Source organism: Schistocerca nitens, chromosome 1 (genome assembly GCF_023898315.1).
Source record: "Schistocerca nitens isolate TAMUIC-IGC-003100 chromosome 1, iqSchNite1.1, whole genome shotgun sequence".
In the NCBI taxonomy this organism is placed as follows: domain Eukaryota; kingdom Metazoa; phylum Arthropoda; class Insecta; order Orthoptera; family Acrididae; genus Schistocerca; species Schistocerca nitens.
Genome location: NC_064614.1, coordinates 1,285,248,318 through 1,285,272,000, shown reverse-complemented (window position 1 = coordinate 1,285,272,000; position 23,683 = coordinate 1,285,248,318). Strand labels below are relative to the sequence as shown.

Sequence of the window (23,683 nt, the reverse complement as noted above, 5' to 3'; positions counted from 1 at the left end):
CATTCACAGCAAGCATAAAAAAAAGTTTGTTTACAAATAAATGAGTTAGCGTTCTTGGGCCAATGCGCTCATGTTAAAAGAAAACAAAATGTTAAATATTGTTTAAAGAAGTATTTGAGTCTGCTTGATAGAAGCGGCTTGTTGTACTCCTTTCAGTGGCGGTGTCAGCTGATACATGCGATTACTACTTAATTTAAGACGGTTTACAATATTAATTGTGATCAACATTTGAATAAAGTTACCGGTACTGGGACAGTAGTAAAATATTCATCAGCTAACTACACGAGTATGACAAGATATGAAGTATTCATGCTGCATTCAGTTGCTTCGTTATTGTGCAGGAGACAATGTTCTGACAAACATCTTCATAATGAAAAAGACATAAAACGCAATAAATTGATAAATAAATTACATCCAGGCGACAATGACAGTTACAGTGCATTGCTATCTGAGACATCGTTAGTTGAAATTGCATATAGCGTTTAAAAGTTGTTAATCCTAAAAGTCCTTTCTGGAAATATTTAATCGCTGTGTAGCGTTACACGTGAATGTGGCACATTAGCTTGCTCACATGGCACATTAAGTTGCACCAAATTTGACGTTTTTACATAACAATATAATAGCTGTGAGAATAGAGTAAGTATCTTTGTGGTGGTGTATGAAGCAGCACGTACGTCCTAGGAAATGACATATTATTAGCATAAATTGATTCGAAGCCTAACACAAGTTATAAAATTACGACATATTAACTAAACGCCGAAATAAACGCAAATCATATAAACTGAAAGAAATTTTGCTCGTAAAAGTTTTTAGCGCTATTGTGCTCATTTGGCAACAATCCCTGGCACGATTTCGTACACAGCGCACTGTCGGTGTTTTTGTGTCAACATTTACGCCGTTTGCAGTCCCGCCGCCTCTGCAGAAACTCATGCCTCCATGGGCCACACACCGCACTGAAACGTCCGGCCATGCGCAGCCACCGCCCGTGTTGAACGGCAATAGCTGTCGCAAGACGACTGTTGGGTGGTCATACCATTTTCCGAACCCCCGTAGTTGAGGCACTGAACGCCCTCCCCGGTGGAGTCTATACATTCGCAAACAGGATAGCAACGCTAAAACTGATTTATAGCTTTAGCAAAAATACATTTGATTCAGTTCGACATTTCTAGCACCCTGCCTAGTTTCCAGGAGAAAACATTTCTTTCCTGGCAGGAAATTTGTCCGACACTGTAAGTCAGCTAACATTTTACCATTTCTCAGCATTTTGCCACATGTAATCAGTTCACATACACAAAACAGACACTTCCTAGGCAGTGCATGAAACCCTCATTAAATTAGCTCACGATCGTGGGTTGCCCCCAAGATTTCATATCGCGAACTAAATTTTTGGCTCTTCCAATATTCCTCGCAAAAAATCATCGCCATAAGCAGTGACAAAATCAGCTAGATGGTATTTTCCATGTTTTACAAACCACTTACGTGTTCCATGTGTTAGTTCAGAAACGACAATCACAGTGGCAGCCTTAATAGCTGCCAACGAATTTAATTCCGCCCGTGCGCCTTTAAACTGCTGACCCCACTATGTAGCTTTGGTATTAGTTCCTGATCCCACTTATTGTCCTATTTTCACCACTTCTTCTTCACACACTACCACACAAAATATTAACAGACTTAGCCGTCACTTCCTCAAGCGCATTTTGCCTCAGCACACAGTTCTTAACATCACCAACCAGCTCGTCCTGTACCTTTTCCAAATTTTCCCACAAATATTTTTCCACGGTGTCGACTCTGATGTTAATAGGCCACCCTCCTCAGAAATTTTCCGTGTGTCATTATAACCCCTAATTTTGTATCAATCATCGATTCAATATCTGATTTCATCTTTCCTATCTCAGCTTTGACACTTTATACGTTTGTCTCTATACCCTCAATTTTGAAACTTAACTCTGTTTATACTGAACCCAAATCATCTTTTACACAACTAGCCTCCGCTTTTACTGAACATAGCTCAGTATCCAATGCCCCAGCATAATTTGCATTACGTGTGACGATGTATTGTCGGAAAGCCTACTTCTTCCCTCTATTTTGGACTATCTGCCCAAGCAGTAAGTTCCCTTTCGACACTATTACGATCGGAGTTAGGACTAAACGGTCCACTAGTATTACCTGAACTACTCAGACTGGGTTGCGGCCCATTCTTTGTAGGCTGCATCACCGACGGTGACCCTGCAGTTTCACACAGAACACTATCAGCGCATGTACTTTACTTACCGGTCGTGCTGGCTGCTACTGTTGAACTGCCTCTGTCGAAAGTGTAGCTGCAGCCGCTGCCGTTGCCGAAGCTGATGAACTAAAAGTCGTCTCTTGCTGCAGCAGGCTGGTGGAATTCTGCAACTCCTTTCATTGCTTCATATTGTTTATTGAAGTTCCGCGCCTGGCTACCGCACACTTAATTACTGTCAGCACGCAACTGCTGCAAAGGTCTTATGGTCGGAGCCCCCAAGCAAACTGCCTGCCCATACAATAAATTTGGGACCTGGATCACAGAATGCTATTTCGTTGAAAACTGACGTTTTAAGTCCGTGGCTGTGTACAAAATGAAGACCGACTTTTACATGTAAGATAACAGCAACGAGCCACTTTTTACTATTCTAGAATTACAACTATTTTTACAATTCTAGATTTACAACTGCAATTATAAAGGGATTAGATTCATACCCTGGAGGAACCACCAACTAAGACATTACCACACTGATATTTTTGCTGAGGACTCCTATACAAGGAAACCACGAGCGGCTTTGCGTGCAGCTACTCGCACCTTAGGACAGCCTGCCTTATCAGCAGGTCCGACGACTGCAGATGAATGCTTCAGCAGAGTCGTTGATCATACGGGTAATATATTCCACCCATCCCTGGATACTGTCACGGTGAACTAAGTACAAACAGCGAGTTGGTTGTGAAGCGTCGCATCTGCCCTACGAAGCATCCATCGTGGCGGATGTCTTTCAGTCATCACTCCGTCTGGCAGGTAAATTCCGTCCACATCATCGACCACTTCCCTTTGAGCGGCGTGTGTGAGGGCTGGAGAGCATGCCGAGAGAGATCTACGGCAGTGAACGTCCCTGACGGAGTGCTGAAGAGCGTGTTCCACCCCACATTCGACAGACATATGCATGTAAGGACAAGAGTGGGGAGCCTTCATAGTCTACAGCAGAATAACACCAATATCCAACCTCTCGATAGATCAGAGTTGCCCTGCAAGTACCTCAAGAGCATTATGTATACAAAATGGCAACAGGTTTTCAAAAGAACCATGTACACGTTTCATGACAACAAGTCACATAATACTGTCCGTGACTTTCAGAAATGACTGGGAGTAGAAACATTTGATTTATGTTTCATGGTGTTCCCACAGGCAGCTGGAGGAGGGGGGGAGGGGGGGGGAGAGGAAGTGCACCCAGACAGAACTCCACTTGCCTTGGTAGGCCGTATACAATTGAGGTGCGGCAGGTTGCACAGAGGTTGCCCACTAGTGACAGTTCTTCCTCAAGGGACATGCATCTCATTAGCAGGCAGCACATCTAGAGTGAGTGGTTTTTTTGTAGAGGTTTTACCTCCCTCATGGTGCCGGCAGTTAAGCCAATATTCCCAGTTCCTAGGATACCCAATGTTCCAATGCTGCTCTGTAGGCCACAAGCAAAACCACACATTGGAGGGTCCTCCACCTGGAGCAAGAAGCCATGCGTCAAAGGGGTGTGACCTATGTGAAGACGAGTAAGGAGAACCTCATCTTTTCGATGTGGCTATAAGAAGGTATGCAGTATCAATGTGTGAGCTTTGCTTCCTTCTCCATCATGTATTGCTGGAGGAGGGTGTCACGGATATCCTGAACTACTTTATCAGCTGGATAAAAGCGTTGCAGAAACTTAAGTGCACCCAGGAAGTGGGAATGGGAACAGATGGGGAATTTAGCAGGCACAGCATATGCTCCAGCGCTCTCGAGATCACATCAAATACAATGAGCTCTGCGGGCGTCCAGACCTGGAGGACACGATCAGGGAAGGCAACAGAGCGACCAACGGAGACTTCTGTTTAGACCCACCTTTGGAGACAGCCACATAGCTGTGGTGCCCATTCAAAATGTAGGAAAATATCGCTGCACTAACTCTAAAATTACTCTGAGCTTCTGCACTTACCTGGATGATGGTCAGATGTGAGAGTGTACATGCCCCGTACCAAGGGATTGCAGGACACATTTTGTATGGATTCCAAATGCCTCATTGCCCATGGACGATTTATACAGAAGTGTTCACCAGCAAATCATACCAGCTATGGGAGTAGGGTGGAGCTGACACGCCTGGTGCACCATGAGAAGAAGCCACCAGATGGTAAGAGCCAGTTCAGAGCCTCAGCACAGAGACTGGGTTTGGGTCTGGTCCAGTAGGAGCCTGTGGTCGCATGATGTGCACCTTCAATTATCTTCAGCATGGAGGCCTCGTCAGCTTATTTCAGTTCCTCCTTGGGAATGTCAGTTAGATCCCTCCACGTCAAAACACGTTTGCTGTGGTTCAAGATGATGTGCAATACAATTTCGATTGCATACTCTCTGAGTCTTCTAGATTTTTTGAGGTTAGGTTCTCTATGGGAATTACAAGTTCCCACTAACAGTGTCCCAATTGAAAAGTGCTTTAATGACATAAAAGAGCCACAGTTTCCCTCTTAAACCCCTTTGGATACAGAAAAGTGAAATTTTCTTAGAACTACCCTCTTTCCGCTTAACTATTAAAAACGATTGAATGATGGCTGCTCAGTGTCCAAGAAACGCCAACGTTACTGTAGCGAGAAGCAGCTCCACAACCGATCACTGCTCCCAAGTTCCGGCAATTTAACAGTAACGAATTACACTGGTCAGAGTGCGGCGCCCAACTCAAAGCAAACAAGCTGCACAGCCGACGACGTTAACGGTATGACGCACTTTCCTTTCTTTTTTATCGATGCTCAGAGCCGATATGTACCTCATATGGATCAACTTATTTCCCGACTCTCGGCCGGAAGATATTACTTGTGAGGAACTCGTTCATCTCAACCAAGATTATGAATCACAAGTTCATGTTGCTGTGGAGAGAATTACATTTTTTTCGTTTTAAGAAGCACCCTGAACAGTCTTTCGCTGAACATCTTGAGCCAAGTTAAGGAAGACTGGAAGGTTCTGAATGGCATACTACCGTTCAAGACAATGTGCAACCACGACTCTCCCCCAGGCTATATATGAGCAGGTTGCTCACGAACTACAACGATGGAGAGGGACTGGAATGGTACAACCCATTTCAGCACGTCAGTGGCTATCACCCTTGGTGGTATTAAACATCTACATGGTTACTCTGCAATTCACACTTAAGTGCCTGGCAGAGGGTTCATCGAACCATTTTCATACTACTTCTCTACCATTCCACTCTCCAATGCCGCGTGGGAAAATGAAACATCTAAATCTTTCCGTTCGAACTCTGATTTCTCTTATTTTATTATGATGATCGTATCTCCCTACGTAGGTGGGTATCAACAAAATATTTTCGCATTCGGAAGAGAAAGTTGGTGATTTGAAATTTCTTAAATAGATCTCGCCACAAAGAAAACCGCCATTGTTTCAGTGACTGCCACCCCAACTCGCACATAATATCAGTGACACTCTCACCCCTATTGCGCGATAAAACGAAACGAGCTGCCCTTCTTCTCACTTCTTAGATGTCCTCCGTCAATCCTACCTGGTAAGGATTCCAAACCGCACAGCAATATTCCAGCAGAGGACGGACAAGTGTAATGTAGGCTGTCTCTTTAGTGGGTGTGTTGCATCTTCTAGGTGTTCTACCAACAAAGCGCAGTCATTGTTTCGCCTTCCCCAAAATGTTATCTATGTGGTCTTTCCAATTTAAGTTGCTCATAATAGTAATTCCTAGGTATTTAGTCGAATTGACAGTCCTTTTATTTGGGCGATTTATCGTGTACCCAAAATTTATCGGACTTTTTTTAGTACCCATGTGGATGACCTCGCACCATACAGAAATTCCTTCTAGATCATTTTGTATTTGGAATTGATCGTCTGATAATTTTATTAGACGGTAAATTGCAGCGTCATCTACAAAAAATCTAAGGGGGCTGCTCGGATTATCACCCCAAAAAAGCCTTAAGGAAGTTTACGCCCATGTGCTGCTTTTAATAAACCCACAAACCGGAGAAATTTATGGGTAGACTGGGCAAGCCACATTCTTTTCGAAGACTGACTGGTAACTGTAAGTATGCCTCACACCACTCGACGTGTAGTCCAAAGAATATTTTGTGATTAACCCTCACCTGGGTTTGTCCCCATTTCAAACACTACTGTAGATAGTGCTTCAGCTCTGGGTATATTTCCATTGGTTCCTGAAACAATTAAGAGCCAAAAAACCTCTCATATATTGTCGTCACGGACTGTAAGCCTGCTAGTCATTTACCAGATGTAGAAAGTTTATGTGAAGTATTTGCTACGACTAGCTTCAAGAGTACCGAGAAAAAATCAACGAAGAAATTCAATACTCATGCCATAAATGCACAGTCCTAAATACTCGTTCTGCTTATTCACTCTCATCTGTGATTAAAGGTCTGCTGGCACCCCAAAACACAATTTATCGAGACACCTGTAGCTTCTTGTCATATTTGTTGAAGTATATTGGAAACACTGCGCAAATGACTGCGCCGCTGAACCGGCTGTGACGGAAATCCCTTTGTGTGAGCCCAAGAATGTGAGGACGTATTTCAGCAGTTACAGGGCGCGTTGGTACGTGGTCGTCGTTTGATTCAGTTTCATCCTGCTAAGATGTGGGTGCATCTTGGTACGGGATTGGAGCTGTGCCCTCCCACAGAATGGATCCATCTGATGAAACGATTACTTTTGGCTCGAAAACGATCAACAAAGCGGAGTGCAATTACAATCTGAATAAGAGTCACTCGGTATTATCTATGATGTTATCAAATTCCAGCAATGCTTGTACGTTCAGAAGTTCTATCTGATTATAGATCACCTGCCTTTAATGCTTTGTTCAGTACTTCCAGGTCTGTCTCAAAACAGATAGCACAAAAATGGATACTGTGGACACTGTTACTGTCAAATTATGAATACAAGTTGTTGTACAGGCCCACTGCACAACATTCGAATGCTGATTCCTTGTCTCGGTTACAGGTTGGTACCGACACAGGGTTTGAGGTATAGTGTTATCACACTGATACTCAAGATTAGGAAATTCTTCGAAGTTTTCCACTTGACTTTAGGCGTATTGCTGGACTAACAACTGCCGACGCAGCTCTTCAGGTAGTTTTGCAGTAAGTACGACATTGTGATCACACGGTCTGAAAGAAATTCCCCACCCAATGGCGCGTCACTACTTTTTGAATTGTCACGCGGTATTCGTGCGGTCAGGTGTTCTGCCGCTGCGCACAGAGAATGACGATGCACAGGTTGTGATTCCTCACTCCCTCCAGTGGCGAGTTTTGTCAGCGTTGCATCAAAGTTATTGGAACGTTGTTCACACGCAGTAACTTGCCCACCGTCACTGTACTAGGCAGGTTATGGACGCCCAAATTCAGGAAATTATCTCTCGCTGTAGCGTGTGTGCACGTGTGCGCGAGGAGTATCAGTCGACCGCCGTCCCCGCTACGCCACGACCGTTCCGACAGTGGCGACGCGTCCACAGTGATTTTCCCGGCTAATTCTCGAACAGGGAACCGTTGTCGGTGACCGACGCATACAGTAAATTTCCTAGTGTTGTCACCATGTCATCCACACCAAAGTTCTTTCTGAGGTCCTCGTCTCGTACAATGGAACGCAGTTCACATCTGCCAGTTTTCAACAGTTCTGCGCTGCTAACGGCATCCACCACGTAACTACTGTTGTTTTTCACTATCAGTCTAATGGTGAAGCTGAATGGTTCTTTGGAAGGCTCAAAAGTCACACGGAGGAACTCCAGTCCTCCCACGTATTGGAGTGAGCGTTAAAGGTTATCCTTTGCGAAATGAGGGGAAATCGCCGGCGTAATTATTACACGATCATCACCATACTTTTCAGCGTCTCCTGTGAGCAGTGTGGAAACATTTCGTTCCGCCAATCAGACTACGTCGAGGCACAGGACGAGTTTTCGGAAAGAAACAGCGTCGGTAGCACAGTGTCATTAAACAATATTCTGGGGATGGCCCGAGACTCGTGTGAGGTTCCTCTGGGCCGCACCAGCATCTGCTAAACCGGATGCGGATCCCGTACGTCAGAGCTTCCGCCGCCAAATAATGGCCCGCAGACGCAGCCCGCCGCTGCAGTCGCCCCCGCCCTTCCAGCAGTCGCCGTCGACGCCGTTCAGGGCGGTGGAGGTGGAGAGGCGGACGGCGGGCCACCTCTGTCGCCCGTCCTGCAGCCCCAGCCGATCTCTGCGGAGGCGCCATCCCCAGACAGCCGTCGCGGCACCTCTTGCGGTCAGCCCCACCGCAGCGTCAGAGGGCGTGCACGCTGTGCCCAGTTTCTCGGCTGCTGTCCCCAGCCACTCGCGGGTAGTTACCGGGGTCCTGTCATCGTCTGTCATTACACTTCCTGCCTGCTCAACTACATCCGAATTCGGGCATCCACCCCGCCATTCACGTCACACAGCACTACAAGACGGTGGTGCAGAGGTCTGTGGGGCAGGAGTGTGCTGTGGGACCACGTTCTTCAGCCGACACCGAAGTTGGTACCTCACGACGGAACCAGACGCAGTGGCGGACCAGAGGCGTCGGTGCGGACACACCCTCGAGAGGCTCCACGCCCCACCGCAGCCAGGGCATTCCTGCGCCGCTCGGCCCGGTCTACAGTCGTCGCTTACGGCGACAGCACCGTCTTGCGTCGGATCCAGCAGCACGAACTGTATTACAACCCGGAAGTGTATTGAAATTGACAGTCACCTGTACACTGAGAGAAGAGATTATCACTGTGTCCTGCCACAAGCGACATGTCAGTGCTCAGCGACAGTAACAAATACAAGTGATATTCGTATGGACAAGGACTGAAATACTTAAATTTCGTGTGTGTTGTAGTATCCACTCGATCTCTTCCAGAAGTAAATCTACGACTAAATATAGTGCTGACGAGTGTTAATTCGTCCGTCACTACACGTACAGAAACAGTTAATATTAGAAGCTGGTTTGAGTGGAGAGAAGTGTGCCCCGTGTTGCCTAGTGTGGATATATGGAAATCAGCCCTGAGACCGGACTAACAACCCGCACACCCTCTCCAAAGTCCCCAAAAGCGTGGTGGGAGCATACCGTTCAGCGTTGATTCCGCCCAGCCCAGCTTAATGCAGTTCCTTAGATACACCCGACCACCCATCTTGTATTGGTTCAGGCGTCTCCCTTTGTCGCAAGCAGTAAGAGGTGAAATGTCCCTTCACATCACATCGAAACCAACACCCGTAAGACTTCTGTCCCTTTGTCAACAACTGTATTCCCTGGAGAATAATTTTCTCTGCACTGCTCTACATACCGTAGTCCCTCAATACCGCCCACTAAATTTCGCAAATCACTGAGCTTACAAGGTAGTAGCACGAATATCACCCCCGTTCTATCGTCTGGTTTAATGCTTTCCATAATACGAGCAACCATCTCGCACGCCGTGTCCTGGATATACAAAGAGCGGCGCAGACCTGGTTAACGTTATCTGTTAACGTTGTCCTCGATGGTGAGTGTTCATCGGAGGTGAGGGTATCGTCTGGAGTGCCCCAGGGAAGTGTGGTAGGTCCGCTGTTGTTTTCTATCTACATAAGTGATCTTTTGGATAGGGTGGATAGCAATGTGAGGCTGTTTGCTGATGATGCTGTGGTGTACGGGAAGGTGCCGTCGTTTAGAGACTGTAGGAGGATACAAGATGACTTGGACGGGATTTGTGATTGGTGTAAAGAATGGCAGCTAACTCTAAATATAGATAAATGTAAATTAATACAGATGAATAGGAAAAAGAATCCCGTAATGTTTGAATACTCCATTAGTAGTGTAGCGCTTGACACAGTCACGTCGATTAAATATTTGGACGTAACATTGCAGAGTGACATGAAGTGGGACAAGCATGTAATGACAGTTGTGGGGAAGGCAGACAGTCGTCTTCGGTTCATTGGTAGAATTTTGGGAAGATGTGGTTCATCTGTAAAGGAGACCGCTTATAAAACACTAATACGACCTGTTCTTGAGTACTGCTCGAGCGTTTGGGATCCCTATAAGGTCGGTTTGAGGGAGGACATAGAAGCAATTCAGAGGCGGGCTTCTAGATTTGTTACTGGTACGTTTGATTATCACGCGAGTGTTACGCAAATGCTTCAGGAACTCGGGTGGGAGTCTCTGGAGGAATGGAGGCGTTCTTTTCGTGAATCGCTACTGAGGAAATTTAGAGAAACAGCATTTGGGGCTGACTGCAGTACAATTTTAATGCCGCCAACTTATGTTTCGCGGAAAGACCACAAAGATAAGATAAGAGAGATAGGGATCGTACAGAGGCATACAGGCAGTCATTTTTCTCTCGTTCTGTTTGGGAGTGGAACAGGGAGAGAACATGCTAGTTGTGGTATGAGGTACCCTCCGCCACGCACTGTATGGTGGATTGTGGAATATGTATGTAGATGTAGAACTGCTCGTTTACTGCTCGCTCGCGTCCGTAAGGTGACTCCGTGATGCTTTTCTCAGCACGTGCAGGTATAACATAACAGCGGGTGGGTGTCTTTCAACGTCTCCCCTTCACCACATCCTTCACTATCCTAATTGTCCAACTACTCTTAGAACGTGGCTACATTAAATTGCGGGCCATAGAAATTTTACTGTTAAGCGTTCTTTTGTTTAGTCAACCACACCACATCACAAAGACAAAAAAATGGTTCAAATGGCTCTGAGCGCTGTGGGACTTAACATCTTAGGTCATCAGTCCCCTAGAACTTAGAACTACTTAAACCTAACTAACCTAAGGACATCACACACATCCATGCCCGTGGCAGGATTCGAACCTGCGACCGTAGCAGTCCCGCGGTTCCGGACTGCAGCGCCTAGAACCGCACGGCCACCACGGCCGGCATCACAAAGACATTTGACCATATCAGATATTTAATCAATAGAGAAATACTTATGATAAAATGTTGCCGTTATGGAGTGAGGAATCCCAGAAAACTGTAACTATAGCTACCTTGCCGACAACTCTACTTCAGTATCTTGCATCGTATCATCTTGAGTGACGTTGTTTCAGTGAGCACGATTCTCTAGCATTGGAAACATTGATGGGCCCACCTCTTCTCGAACTCACTTTACTCCGCAACCTTCTCATCCCTAACAAGAGCTAAGAAATCACTAATACTATTCATGTAATAAGCAAGTTTAGCTCGTAGTCTACGGATCGTCTACGGATCCGGCCTCGCGACGGTAATTCACACTGCGACAACTGTTCAACAAGTTCCAGCTCAGGGACGGCCCAACTATCAACACCGATAATACTACCCACGTACTTGCGCTGCAGTCCAGTTTACCGCACCGGCTCGCCCAGCACATGCTGCTGCTGCTGCTGCTGGGACAGCCACTCCGCTGCGCCCGCCCGAAGCCGACCACGCATCGACGCTTCGGAAGCCAAAGCACACCCAAAACGTCCCTCACCGTCATGGCCGGAAAAGCTCAAAGGGAATCTGTAATATAGATCTTAGGGATATCACAAGATTTTAATCACAGTACGCCCGAATTTCCTTTCGTCGTCAGGGCGCTTTCTCTTGTTGAGGTCTTCAGTTGCAAGACTAATTCGGTTCAGCTCCGCACGCTAGTCCGTTCTGTGCAGATCTCTCCATCTCTGCGTGACCACAGTAAGCCACGTCCTTTTGAACCTGCTTACTGTCTTCAACCTCTAGTCTGCGTCTATAATGATTATTTCGTAATGAAGGGAAGCGTTGGAGAGTACAGTGCAACGTGGCTATAACAACATTCAAAGTGTAACTCCTTGTTACATATCTGGTCTTTTTGAAACAAAAATTTAATCGAACTGGCCATGAACAATTTCCATATTGCGTACAGAATAACGAATTCTCGTTTCAAAGCAGAGAAAATTATTCCATTGGCTGTTGTTATTCTTTTATTTAGAGTATTATATGGTCAGTAGCAAAGGGCTTTTTTCCAAGAGTTCTAATGAACGTCCCTATTATTTCATAATTATGATATAAACACAACGTACGTATTGTTAACGTCTCTAGCGTCTGTGAGTCTTTGGCTTCTGGGAGACTTTAGCGTTTGGGATTTTAGTGTCCGAGCTTTCAGCGCTAGAGTCCTAAATATTCGTGTCTCTTAAGTTCAAGTACCATTGCGTGAAAGAGTTAACTTCGTTGGAAGCCGGGCAAATTAAAAGTAAATTTCTTTACTTTCGATTATAGACCCTGTTGGGACATTTATCATCAGGCATAAGTATGAACGTTCATCGTAGTGAATCATATCAAAGAAACTGTGTCAATAAAAACAGAGTTAAGGAAAAATTATAGTGTCCTACGATTTCAAACAGAGTATCACGAGAAGTGAACCGTATATCGGATTCCCTCTGGACAAGAGTAATAATAATAATAAATTATTCAACATTAATATTAAAGGGAATAGTTTTCAACGGGCAAAATATCGTGCTCGGTTAAATGAACCCAGTGATCTTTGAAGGAATTAATTCGGTGTACAGGGACTACGCGAATCAGATCATTCTGAAAACCGAATCCGGTGCCTAATAACTGTTAATGAGCATCCCTGGCAGAAACCGCTAAACAACGCAGCCAACCGATGGTGTTAATTTGAATTTAAACTTATTGATCAGCAAATATTGACTACAATGTGTCACCTGGCTTTCACGTTCTCGACGAGGTGAAGAAAACTGGCTGGCCATAGAAAAAAGATATTGCGTAGAAGTGCCAGCAGGCAGCAATAGGAAGCGTCACAAAAGGACTTTGAGTTATGCTGCAATAAACGAGTGTCGTTGTAGCCGAGATTCGTATTTTCAGTCTATTCTGGTGACAAATGGTAAACAACAAATTTATGTAGCCTTGTTTTACTTTACATACAGTATTCACTCTTAATCTTACATGAATGCAGTATATACAGCAGTACGTCGAGTGCTCACCAAACTTCTTTACTTGGGGGGTGAAGTAGTCAGTCATTTTACTCTGCTGTCTATTTGCCCAACACACACTTTCTAAATTACGTTCTATCTTCATTATTTCATTTGCAATTTCACTGCTCCCTCCCCGAGCTTCACAGAATATATTTACAATTCTAGTGGCTCCTAAAGCGTCACTCACAGATGGTATAGGCACTCTATCTATTTCTTCTTCCTGTTCTTCATCTCCCTCGCTCACTTCAGTGTCAGTGTGGCCCTGATTTTCACTTCATTTACCATTTAGTCTTCATTTTGCGCTTAGATTGTAGAAAGGTCATCAGCTGTTGTTGCATACATTTCATAGCCACTCTGATTGAGAATATCACAGTTGATTCCTGGCTGCAGTGCAGATGGCGTCAGATCATCTGTGTCATAGAACGTGTCTACAGTTTCGGATGCATTTATTCCTCCAGTTGTGATCCAGCATTACGGAAACAGTTCTTGATTGTTTGGGCTGTTACTTGGCTCCAAGCTTTGGTAATGCATTTAATCGCATCCACCAGTGTAATAGAATAACCCTACTTTTTCTCAATGCATTGTACCATTTTCATTAATACGAGTTTACAATAGTGGCATTTCAGATTCCTAATTACTCCTTGGTCCGTAGGCTGCAACAAGTTTGTCGTATTCGCAGGACGAAAAGCAAGCTTAATATTCTCCAGACTGGAGAGTGCAGGATGTGCTGGACTGCGTCAATCTTCCTTCCCTAACTTCTGACCTCCGATCCCTACGCTTATCTCAGTTTCAAAGTGTTCGGAGGTCATCCAGGACTTTTTATTAGCATTGTAGTGCACTGGAAGATTTCCTTCATGCTCAAAACACCTAGGATTTTTTGATTTACCCATCACTAACAATTTTTTCTTCTCAATTCTGGTTTGTGCTGACGCAGATGGAACTGTTATTCGTTCTTTAGATAACTTGCCACCAACACATTTTTCGCCCTTGCAGTTCAGAGTTTTGTGAGGTGTCAATTTAAAGAAGATGCCAGTCTCGCCTGCATTAAAGATGTCACATGTGCATGTCCTTCATGAATTGTAGGTCACACGATAGTGAGCCATTGTTGGATTGTTTCAGTGTCACACTATTGGCTTCACCATTCACTTCGCCAAAAGCAATGCCGTGGCGTTGCTTGAATCTGTCAACCCATCAACTACTACTCACAAATACCCCAAAATGTAATTTCATGGCAAATTCTTCTGCTTTCACCATAAGGAAAGGTCCACTCATGGGAACATGGATGCTTCCCCGTTAATTAAACCACATAAGCAGCTCTTCATCCACGTCGTCCCGTTCAGATTTTCGAAATCGCTTGGTTTTAGATGCGTTTTGTTCAAACGCAGTAACAATTTTATCCTTGTGAATTCCACAGTCCAAATGGTTTGGAAGAACGAGGCCAAGTTGACGACAAACGTCAACCTTTTTAGCTCCATTCTCGATTTCATGAATCACTTACACTTATTCTTCCACCGTAAAGACATTTCTTTTACTGGCCATGCAGTTATAAAATTCGTGAGCTTCATAACGAACTGTTATGAAACAGATATCAATTTCGATGATCACAGGACTCGCCAACAGTACAACTACTGTAATACAAATGCGCTTAAGTCTATACTGTACCTACTGTTGACGGAAGGACACAGAGATGAATACGCCAGGTTGCGATATTACATCAGATTTACTTCTACGGTACACTGATTTGGAAAATCTTGTTGATAATTGAGACTGAAAGTTTCTTTACATATGAGATATACTCATATACATTCGTAGAGTTAATCAAGGATGAGAAGTATGTTCCTTACGAGGAATACGGCTACAACGACGACTGGATCATAACGTTGTGATTTCTGTGCTACGGCCAATGTCCTTATTAGAAAGTTCAACTGTAGTTGATTTCTTGCTGTCTCAGGATAATGCCCTACCAACTGATCCCTTCCTTTAATGAAAAGTTGGCATTAAAATATTTTCTTCCCAACTAATTTCAGTAGTAGTAACTCTTAAGTGGTTATCTGATCCACACATCAAATCTTGTGTAAAACCAAATCTTAAAAGCTTCTACTATCTTCTTGTTAAAAGAGTTTATTGTAAACGTTTCGCTTTCATGTAGGGCTACCCTCCAGACAAACAGTCCCAGAAAAGTCTCCCAACAGTTACTTGAACAAAAGTCTTCCTACCACATAGTTTCCTGTTCGGAAGAGATTTTCTTGCTGCTCCCAGTCTGGGGTTTATAAGTTCTTCACTTCTGTACTCTTTCGTTGTTTTGCTGCCCAAATACCAAAACTCGTCTGTTTGTGTAACTACCTTCCTACTGTAATACCTTCTGCATCATTTATTTTAATTCGACAACGGTCCTTCACCCTTATTTACATTTGTTGATGTTCACATTATAACCAGGTTTGAAGGCATTATTCATACTGTTTAACCGTTTTGGCAAGTCCTTTCCTGTCCCTGGCAATTATAATGGCACAGACAAACCATTTGAACTTTGATAGTGTCTCCAAATTTATCTTCAGTTTTCTTTAGTGCTTACTCAGCGTACAAATTACTTATCGTGAGGTATAACCTACATCCAGATTTCAATGTTCTCGTATTCCAGTCAGCTTGTAAACAGGCTTTTTAAATCAACAAATCGTTTCTTCCAGTCTACCTTCTAAGAAAAGCCTTAGGTTTCACACTGACTGCCGTATTTTTGCACTTCTCTTGAATGTTGCCTAACATGGCTTCTATCAATGACTAAGGTCAGTTGGGGTATGCGGGCCCAGGGGGTAAATGGGCCATGAGTTTTTCCTGTAACAGTTGTCAGAGGAATTTCACTTCAAGTGGTGGGCAGCACTGAAGGATAATGGCGTCTTCCTTGAGAAAGCAGTCTCATCTTTCTAAGTGCTTTGGTTTTCGTATGTGGAAGTTTTCAATTTTGTAGTGCTGGATTTTTATATCAACGTGGTGTCATCACGATTTGACAGAATATCTAAGGGTTCACTGCAAGTATTATCAATGTTACAAGTAATTTGTCATGCTTCTACTTTATGCTAAACTCTTGAAATATTACTGGCAGCATGTGTGATCCTTTAGGTTGTAAGTATGAGGGGGTGGCCCAGTTACCCCAAAAGTTTGTCAAAAATGGGGCATTTGGGCCAGGTGCTTGGGGTATCTGGGCCCACCCAGGACACATTTTGTGGTGTCACCGCCAGACACCACACTTGCTAGGTGGTAGCCTTTAAATCGGCCGCGGTCCATTAGTATACGTCGGACCCGCGTGTCGCCACTGTCAGCGATAGCAGACCGAGCGCCACCACACGGCAGGTCTAGAGAGACGTCCTGGCACTCGCCCCAGTTGTACAGCCGACTTTGCCAGAGATGGATGACTGACAAATAAGCTCTCATTGCCCGAGACGATAGTTAGCATAGCCTTCAGCTAAGTCATTTGCTACGACCTAGCAAGGCGCCATTATCCTTTGTTATTATTGCTATTATACTTCTGTATCATCAAGAGCGATGTTCTACAATTATGAATTAAAGTTAAGTATTCCAGAAGCTATGTACTATTTTTGGCTACCTTAATTCCTTGTAATGTTCCAGACCTCACGCCAGCCTGCGTGAGCGTAAACGCGTGCATTTCGGCTTCCTCGCCTAGTGACTTGGCTGTCTTGCCAAGTCACAACACATTTATCCCAAGTATATCCATTTACCGCAAGTACATTAATTACCATTATTTTTATTCTTTAATTCATTACTCAAGTGAGTTTTTATTATTTACTTGTGAATTTACCTCTACATCTACATCCATACTCCGCTCAAGCCACCTGGCGGCGTGTGGCGGAGGGTACCCTGAGTACCTCCATCGGTTCTCCCTTCTATTCCAATCTCGTATTGTTCGTGGAAAGAAATATTGTCGGTATGTCTCTGTGTGGGCTCTAATCTCTCTAATTGTATCCTCATGGTCTCTTCTGGAGATATACGTGGGAGGGAGCAAAATGCGGCTTGACTCCTCGGTGAATGTATGTTCTCGAAACTTCAACAAAAGCCCGTACCGAGCTACTGAGCGTCTCTCTTGCAGATCTTCCACTGGAGTTTATCATCTCCGTAACGCTTTCGCTATTACTAAATGATCCTGTAACTAAGCGCGCTGCTCTCTGTTGGATCTTCCCTATCTCTTCCATCAACCCTATCCGGCACGGATCCCACACCGGTGAGCAATATTCAAGCAGAGGGCGAACAGGTTTACTGTAACCTACATCCTTTGTTTTCGGACTGCGTTTCCTTAGGATTCTTCCAATGAATTTCAGTCTGGCATCTACTTTACCGAAGATTAATTTTATGTGGTCATTCCATTTTAAATCACTCCTAAAGCATACTCCCAGGTAATTTATGGAATTAACTGCTTCCATTTGCTTACCTGCTATATTGTAGCTAAGTGATAAAGGATCTTTCTTTCTATATATTCGCAGCATATTACACTTGTCTACATTGAGATTCAATTGCCATTCCCTGCACCATGCGTCAATTTGTTGCAGATCCTCCTGCATTTCAGTACAATTTTCCATTGTTAAAACCTCTCCATATACTACAGCATCATCCGCAAAAAGCCTCAGTCAACTTCCGATGTTATCCACAAGGTCATTTATATACACTCCTGGAAATGGAAAAAAGAACACATTGACACCGGTGTGTCAGACCCACCATACTTGCTCCGGACACTGCGAGAGGGCTGTACAAGCAATGATCACACGCACGGCACAGCGGACACACCAGGAACCGCGGTGTTGGCCGTCGAATGGCGCTAGCTGCGCAGCATTTGTGCACCGCCGCCGTCAGTGTCAGCCAGTTTGCCGTGCCATACGGAGCTCCATCGCAGTCTTTAACACTGGTAGCATGCCGCGACAGCTTGGACGTGAACCGTATGTGCAGTTGACGGACTTTGAGCGAGGGCGTATAGTGGGCATGCGGGAGGCCATACCGCCGAATTGCTCAACACGTGGGGCGTGAGGTCTCCACAGTACATCGATGTTGTCGCCAGTGGTCGGCGGAAGGTGCACGTGCCCGTCGACCTGGGGCCGGACCGCAGCGACGCACGGATGCACGCCAAGACCGTAGGATCCTACGCAGTGCCGTAGGGGACCGCACCGCCACTTCCCAGCAAATTAGGGACACTGTTGCTCCTGGGGTATCGGCGAGGACCATTCGCAACCGTCTCCATGAAGCTGGGCTACGGTCCCGCACACCGTTAGGCCGTCTTCCGCTCACGCCCCAACATCGTGCAGCCCGCCTCCAGTGGTGTCGCGACAGGCGTGAATGGAGGGACGAATGGAGGCGTGTCGTCTTCAGCGATGAGAGTCGCTTCTGCCTTGGTGCCAATGATGGTCGTATGCGTGTTTGGCGCCGTGCCGGTGAGCGCCACAGTCAGGACTGCATACGACCGAGGCACACAGGGCCAACACCCGGCATCATGGTGTGGGGAGCGATCTCCTACACTGGCCGTACACCACTGGTGATCGTCGAGGGGACACTGAATAGTGCACGGTATATCCAAACCGTCATCGAACCCATCGTTCTACCATTCCTAGACCGGCAAGGGAACGTGCTGTTCCAACAGGACAATGCACGTCCGCATGTATCCCGTGCCACCCAACGTGCTCTAGAAGGTGTAAGTCAACTACCCTGGCCAGCAAGATCTCCGGATCTGTCCCCCATTGAGCATGTTTGGGACTGGATGAAGCGTCGTCTCACGCGGTCTGCACGTCCAGCACGAACGCTGGTCCAACTGAGGCGCCAGGTGGAAATGGCATGGCAAGCCGTTCCACAGGACTACATCCAGCATCTCTACGATCGTCTCCATGGGAGAATAGCAGCCTGCATTGCTGCGAAAGGTGGATATACACTGTACTAGTGCCGACATTTGCATGCTCTGTTGCCTGTGTCTATGTGCCTGTGGTTCTGTCAGTGTGATCATGTGATGTATCTGACCCCAGGAATGTGTCAATAATGTTTCCCCTTCCTGGGACAATGAATTCACGGTGTTCTTATTTCAATTTCCAGGAGTGTATATTGTGAATAGCAAAGACCCTACTACACTCCCCTGCGCTACACCTGAAATCACTCTTACTTCGGAAGACTTCTCTCCAATGAAAATGACACGCTGCGTTCTGTTATCTAGGAACTCTTCAATCCAATTGTGGTGTCACCGCCAGACACCACACTTGCTAGGTGGTAGCCTTAAATCGGCCGCGGTCCATTAGTACATGTCGGACCCGCGTGTCGCCACTGTGTGATCGCAGACCGAGCGCCACCACACGGCAGGTCCAGAGAAACGGACTAGCACTCGCCCCAGTTGTACGGACGACATTGCTAGCGACTACACGTACGAAGCCTTTCTCTCAATTGCCGAGAGACAGTTAGAATAGCCTTCAGCTAAGTTTAGGGCTACGACCTAGCAAGGCGCCATTAACCATATCTGGAGAGAGTCTCACTTGTATTATCAAGAGAAATGTACCACAATGAATTAAAGTTAAGTATACGAGAAGCTCCGTTCTTTTCTTTATAGCTTTCATCACGTATCCTGTTTCAGACTTAACGCCAGTCGGCGAGTGTGTACGCGTGCCTTTAGGCTACCCGTCCTTGTGGACTGGCTGCCTTGTCAGTCCACTACACCAATCACACAATTGGTCTGATAGTCCATATGCTCTTACTTTGTTCATTAAACGACTGTGGGGAACTGTATCAAACGCTTTGCAGAAGTCAAGAAACACGGCATCTACGTGGGAACCCGAGTCTATGGCTCTATGAGTCCCGTGGACGAATAGCGCGAGCTGGCTTTCACACGATCGTCTTTTCCGAAACCCATGCTGATTCCTACAGAATAGATTTCTAGTCTCCATAAAAGTCATTATACTCGAACACAATATGTGTTCCAAAATTCTACAACTGATCTATGTTAGAGATATAGGTTTATAGTTCTGCACATCTGTTCGACGTCCTTCCTTGAAAACGTGGATGATCTGTGCCCTTTTCCAATCTTGTGGAACGCTACGCTCTTCTAGAGACCTATGGTACACCGCTGCAAAAAGGGGCTAGTTCCTTCACGTACTCTGCGTAAAATCGAACTGGTATACCATCAGGTCCAGCGGCCTTCCCTCTTTTGAGCGATTTTAATTGTTTTTCTATCCCTCTGTCATCTATTTAGATATCTACCATTTTGTCATCTGTGCGGCAATCTAGAGAAGAACTACAGTGCTGTCTTCCTCTGTGAAACAGCTTTGGAAAAAGAGATTTAGTATTTCGGCCTTTAGTCTGTCATCCTCTGTTTCAGTACCATTTTGGTCACAGAGTGTCTGGATATTTTGCTTTGATCCACCTCCCGCTTTGACATAAGACCAAAATTTCTTAGGATTTTATGCCAAGTTAGTACTTTGTCCACTGATCCTCAACACTATCTGTACTTGAGACAAAACTTTTGTGTTGAGCAGTCAAGTACTCTGAAATCTGCTTTTTGTCACTTTTGATAAACAGAAAAATCTTCCTACCTTTTTTAATATTTCTATTTACGGCTGAAATCATCGATGCAGTAACCGCTTTGTGATCGCTGATTCCCTGTTCTGCGTTAACTGTTTCAAATAGTTCGGGTCTGTTTGTCACCAGAAGGTCTAATACGTTATCGCCATGAGTCGGTTCTCTGTTTAACTGCTCAAGGTAGTTTTCAGATAATGCACTTAAAAAAATTTCACTCGATTCTTTGTCCCTGCCACCCGTTATAAACGTTTGTCTCTCCCAGTCTATATACGGCGAATTAAAATCTCCGCCCAAAACTATAACATGGTCGGGAAATCTACTCGAAATATTTTCCAAATTTTCCTTCAGGTGCTCTGCCACATCAGCTGCTGAGCCAGGGGTCCTATAGAGACATCCAATTATCATGTTTGAGCCTGCTTTAACCGTGGCCTTCACCCATATTATTTCAAATTTCGGATCTCCGTCAATTTCCTTCAATACTATTGCACTTTTTATCGCTATAAACACGCCTCCCCCTTCACTGGTCGTGCGGTAGCGTTCTCGCTTCCCACGCCCGGGTTCCCGGGTTCGATTCCCGGCGGGGTCAGAGATTTTCTCTGCCTCGTGATGGCTGGGTGTTGTGTGCTGTCCTTAGGTTAGTTAGGTTTAAGTAGTTCTAAGTTCTAGGGGACTGATGACCATAGATGTTAAGTCCCATAGTGCTCAGAGCCATTTGAACCATTTGAACCCTTCACTGTCCAGCCAGTCTCTGCGGTATATATTCCAATCCGAGTTTAGAATTTCATTACTGTTTACATCTGGTTTCAGCCAGGTTTCCGTCCCTAAATTATTATGTTAAAGATTAGACATCAGGTAGAATTAGAGTTCTAACTGTCTAATCTAACATTAATTTAACCTAGCCTAAACTTCTTTTGACTATCTCGCTAACTATTTTTGCAGATAATGGTGAGAACATACGTCAGAAAAATTCAGAGGGGAACTAGCATTAGCTACTCTGAAGAGGATTTAGAAAAAGCTATCTAAAATGTTCGGAATGGCAATAGAACCACCAAGAGCAGCTACATTCCACAGTGTTCCTAGATCTACACTGAAACATCGTATTCTGGGCACTCGTAGTGAAGGATGGTGGTGGTGGTGGTGGTGGTGGTGGTGGTGGTGGTGGAGGTGCTGAATCGAAGAGTTTGCTGCTAAAGAAGATGAGATTGTGAACTGATTGAATCTACAAGGGATGCTGTTTTATATGATGTAACATTGAATTAAATCCCAAACTTCTTGTCGATATAAGCCAAAACCATTTTTGTCCATTACTTTCAAAGACCAGAGGCCTGGTGTAGACTAGTTTATAAATTTTAGAATTAGGCATCACTTGTCATTCAAGAAGCCACAAAGTATCGAACACGTAAGGCGTGAGCAAGTCAACCTATGGGTAGTACATAGCTTCTTTGATGTTTTAGAGAAAACTGTATGGGAACTGAATCTTCATGGAGGATTTTCAACTGTGATGAAACCTCGTTTTGTCGTGATCCATCGAAAATCAGAGTTGTTGGGGTCGTTGGTGCAAAAAGCAGACGCAAAACAAATATATCTGGGCGTGAAAATACATCGGTGCTCTTATGCTGTTCTGCTGCAGGTTAAAAGCTTCCACTACTTTGCGTATTCAAAGGCAAATATGTAATAGAGAATTGGATTAATGCAGATCTTGCTTCGCAAACAGTAGTTTCAGCAACTGCACGTGGATGGATGGAAACCACTTTATTCTTCAATTGGTTTCGTGATTTGTTTCTACCAAATATAGGTGAAGAAAGGCCAGTGCTGTTAATCTATGATGGTCATACTATACATATTTCAACTAAATTGATCAGACTATCCCAACAAAATCAAGTCACCATTATGAAGCTACCTCCCCATACTACACACCTATTACAGCCTCTCGATGTGGCAGTTTTTAAAAGCCTCAAGACCAAATGGGACAGTGAATTATGTAAATGGCAAAAAGGAAATCCACGCAAAAAAAATCCTTAAGCACACATTTATCTCACTTGTGCCCGTAACAAATATTATCAATGGATTTAAGACTACTGGAATTTATGATTGGGAAGTACAGGGGGTTAACAAAGAAGTAATCCTAACATCAATATTCAAGACAACTGATCTGATGAAGTACAAAAAAAATTGCCTAAATTTAAACAGGTAGCTACCATCCGACAAGAAATAGACTGCCACTGAACAGACATAGTGTCTTCAGCTTCTAAACCTATAGAGACAGCGCCACCGGGAATGGTTGCTATCGCTGCATCCACAGCTACAAACCCACCAGGAGTAGACAGTACATCCACAGGAGTATGCCGCAAAAGTTTCGAAGACCTGTTGTTGGACATACTTAAGAGCACTCCGTCTTCAGGCCACAAGTGGCCCATCGGGACCATCCGACCGCCGTGTCATCCTCATTTGAGGATGCGGATAGGAGGGGCGTGTGGTCGTTATGATGGTTTTCTTTGACCGGAGCCGCTACTATTCGGTCGAGTAGCTCCTCAGTTGGCATCACGAGGCTGAGTGCACCCCGAAAAATGGCAACAGCACATGGCGGCCCGGATGGTCACCCATCCAAGTGCCAGCCACGCCCGACAGCGCTTAACTTCGGTGATCTGACGGGAACCGGCATATTCACTGCGGCAAGGCCGTTGCCTGGACATACTTAAGAGTGAGAAAAACCCTGAAACAGGTGATAAGAATCGTAAAAGACTTCTTACCAACTGCGAGATTATTACATAAAAACAATATTTATTAAAGAAAGTAAAAGAGGAAACAGAAAAGCAGGAGGAAGCGAACAGAAAGACACTCAAACACTCTGCAAGAGAAAAGGAGAAAGAGTTGGCAAAGATCAACCTTTCTGAGCCTGCTGCCAGCAAAAAATTTAAAAGGTAGAAACATAGTATCGCCGCTGAAGAGACAAGTGAAGAAAGTGATCAATTTCCTGTGTGTGAC

At 44.9% G+C, this 23,683-nt stretch overlaps 1 pseudogene; it reads right to left on the bottom strand.

Moving 5' to 3' along the window:
* Positions 1–23,266: 23,266 nt before the first annotated feature.
* LOC126208033 (5S ribosomal RNA) lies at positions 23,267–23,384 on the bottom strand (annotated as a pseudogene).
* Between the last annotated feature and the right edge of the window lie 299 nt (positions 23,385–23,683).